A 3,811-nucleotide genomic window follows, 5' to 3' on the forward strand; every position below is an offset into this window, starting at 1 on the left:
GGGGTCGTCGTTATTGGTCCGCCTTGTTCATTATGGAGATGGCCAGCACGGCACGACACGACACGTCGAGCCACGCGGCACGGCAAGCCACACGACAGCGGCAGCAGTAATCGTGCCAATTGGAAAGGAAAGGCTGCGGCGGGGCGCGGGGCCAAGTGCTGCACAGGCTGACGAGCACCAGCAGCAGCAGCAGCCTCTCCTGGAGGACACAACACAAGCACAAAGGGCCGAAAGAGTGGAGGGCCGCATCACGGGGGGCCGCCCCGCCCCACCACGCTACCACGCCCCGCCGCGCCCCACTACGTCGTAGTCAAGTAGGGGGCGCGCGACGCTGCCTGATCACGTTATTAAAATAAAAATGAGAGAGGTCTCCCGCCGACATGCAACCAACAAGGAAAAAGGGGAGTGAAAAATTATCCACTACTTGTTCTGAAATGACCTGGGCCAACATGCAACGCAAAAGACCATGGTTTGGTTGGTGTCTTGGTTGGTCTATCGATTGCTTTGCAGAGCCGGAGGGGCTCTCGAATTGGCAGGTTGCAGCCAACGCAGCAGCGTGGATTAGAGGGTGTCGACGGAGCGGGCGCCGCCGCTGCTGCCGCCACTGCCATCGCGAGGCTCACTCTGTTGTTTCAATACCCCACCCAGCGCACACATTGCCCGGACCAACGCATTAACAGATTACAGGGGCGCGGCGGCCGCCCCGCCCGTCGAGCTCCCAGCCGAACCAACAGACAGCCCGCCCACGGCTGCGCGCCCGCGGCCCCCACACGGCTGCCCCCCTGGCGGCCAGGATACGGAGTCCCTCGTGTGAGAGGGGCTCGCAAAGAGACAGAACGGTAGCCAATCAGAGTTCAGTGGTTGGCCGGCCGGCACCGCGGCGCCCCCTGGGGACGCAGCTGCGGGTAGAAGGCGCGGCACGGCGATAGACGGTGAGCACCCAACCGTAAGTATTTGGGACATCCCTTTCGACTCGGATTGCGAGCCCGGTTGATGCTGGATGATTTATTTTAAATTATTTCCAAACTAATTACCGAAAATCAACGCCAACTTCAACGCACTGGGTCGGAGTCAATGACGATGCCCAATGCCGCCGCGCACTTCCTCACACCAGTCTCGCCTGCCAGGAGGGAACTAGATCCAGCAAGATACCAGCAGCAGCGACCGGAGCGGACTGGAGTCATTGAGACTGTTGACATTCGCCAGCATTCGCTTCACTGCACAATTTCCTCCCAGGGTTCCAGAGCAAGAGACGCGTCGTCTGTCGCCGCGAGTCGCGCACTGCTGGGGGATTTTCGTACTTGCAGTCTGCATCGCGTTCCAGGGGGACGGCCAGCAGGTCGCCTTATAAACCCTCGAAGACGACGCTAGAGGCATGACTGCTGAGCGTGACGGACTGTTTAATATTGATTCGGAACGGACTTCCCAGCCCCGCTCAGTGACTCGGTGACCTCATATACAGCGTACGATCGCCACTGGCCCGACGGTGCACGCATCAGACATCCTCGCCTGGCGGGTGGCGGGCAGGTAGCCTACCCACCCGTCGCGTCGCACAGGACGCTTGGGCGGGGCGAGCTCTCATCAAGGCCCCATGTTGGCCTCGCAAGTCCTCCAGCGGCGCCCGTTCCCCGGCACATGTGCACACACACGCGCACTTTCGGCACTTCGGAGAAACACCGCCCCCACCGTACGCCCCCGTGGGCCGTGGGGCTGACGGCGGCCTCGGGCGCCCAGCGACCCGTGTCCCCGAGCGCGCACGGCACCGCACGGCACACGGCGGCGCGCGCAACTCAAACACACTATCCACTTCCCATTTCCAATTCACCCCGACCAAACCCATGGCACGCCCACACACACACCGGCCCCGGGACGGGGGCCTTGTCTGAGAATGTCCTTATTTTCTTTGGCTTTCCCTCCGGTTTCTTCTCGTTTGCCGTGTGAACAGGTTGGCTGACCAAATGGGGACGACGGAAACCCCACCGAGACCATCCGAGAACTTCCAGCAGGCGCCTTATGGGACCGTCCGCGGGACTTCCCTTTCTCGGCAGTAGAGTTGGTTGTTCCGCGGGTGCGCGCCGGGCGGCTCAAGAACCTGCCGAGAGCGCCCTAGCGCCACCACCACTACCACCATCCCGCCCCGCCGCGCCGGGCCCCGCCACGCTACGCCGGCTCTAAATCTCGACAACGAGCTTCGGAGCAGCGCGCGAGGCCATTCCGTGGACAAGCCGCCTCGCGACAAGACAAGACCAAAGCAGGGCAATAACGCGATCCAGATTTCAGCGGGGTCTGCGTGCCGCTTCCTCGCGGGGCGGAGAAGGAGAGAGAGAGGGGGAGAGAGAGAAGGAGGAGCAGAGCCTGGCCGCTTGGCAAACGTTCAAGGTGGTGGCTCCAAATTATTTCATCGTTTCGGTGGAGCAGTGTGGGTCGGAAGCGAAGGTAGAACGCTTCCAGCGTGGTGGGGAGCATCCCCTGCGCGCCGAACCACATTAGCGCGGGCATAGGGGGGAGAGCAGCTGAGGAGAGCAGCTGAGCACCGGCAAACGAGTAGCATTTTCAAAAGGAACCTTTGCCGCTCACTCGGTCGTGCACCACCGCGCCATCCCATGTGAGCGCCCCTCCGGTGGTGCCGCCGCCCTTCCCGGCCCGAGTAACACAGCCCTCGGGATATCCCGTCCAATAAGGCAGCACTTCCAATACTAAAACTGAAGGGGCCGCCGTCGCTCGCTGCACATGGGCCGCTCCTACCCCTTTCCCCTGCCCCACCCCTCTCCCCTTCTCTTTCGCTTCCTCTCTCCGATCTTTGCTCAATTTTCCTCCCCTCTCGCCCGCCCCTCACTCGTGATATCGCCGCGCCCCGGTACCCGCCAACCTCCCCGCTCTAGAATGGAGAAGGCTGTGCAACCGCTAACTCCCGCTGCTCCTCCCCGCTCCCGCTTCCGCTTTCCTCTCCACGGCCCGGGCCTGAGATTGGCGACGCTCCTCCTCCTCCTCTCCCGGTAGAGGAGGCCGGGTCTAACTTGGCTGCCGAGGGAGTGCTATGCCACGGATTGCTCTATGGTTTAGACTCAAAGCAAACCCCCCTCTGTCTCCCCTCCCGCTTCCCGCTTCCAGCCGTAGAGCCGGCCAGGACCAGCTTGGGGAAGCTCGGGACACGGATCGGCAGCTTCAAAACAACAACACATAGCGGCGCAGCAGCGCTACAACAGCGCACCTGGGCGATCACGGCGATCACCAGCTGTGGCGGCAGCTGCGGCGGCAGCTGCGGCGGCAGCCCGCACCTATAATGTCCCCGAGTGTCCAATAGTAGGGCCGATACGGGCGGTGCGAGGGCGGCGGGGGATGGGAGAGGGGGAGAGAGAGAGAGAGTGTGTGTGTGTGTGTGGAAGGGAGAGAGAGAGTTACACTGCAGGCCGCCCGTCCAGAGTGGCACGTCCAAGCCATCAGTCTGCGGGGAGGAGGGACGAGGGAGAGTAGGGGAGACGCAGCATTTTGAGGTGGGCTTGGGCTTGGGCGGGCGAGGGTGCAGGGATTGGGAATGGACGGGGCGGCCAGCGGGCGATGGGGCGGAGGAGGGTCCCCCGGGGACCTCTGATCAGACCTCCCCGCTCCGCTCTGCCCTCCCCTCACGCCCGCGCCTGCTGTCCACCTGTCGAGCTCTCCGACCAGAAGAACTGCGTTAAGTGAACAGCGGGAATCAGGCCGTATGATGTTAGCGCTCTCGTGGACCGCAATCGAGCGAGCGACGCCCACCACCCCCATCCCCCCTTCATCCCCCTCGTCCTCTCTGGCATGCCAAAGAGATTTAGGGGGG

Source organism: Frankliniella occidentalis, unplaced genomic scaffold (assembly GCF_000697945.3).
Source record: "Frankliniella occidentalis isolate FOCC.00 unplaced genomic scaffold, Focc_3.1 Scaffold143, whole genome shotgun sequence".
Classification (NCBI taxonomy): domain Eukaryota; kingdom Metazoa; phylum Arthropoda; class Insecta; order Thysanoptera; family Thripidae; genus Frankliniella; species Frankliniella occidentalis.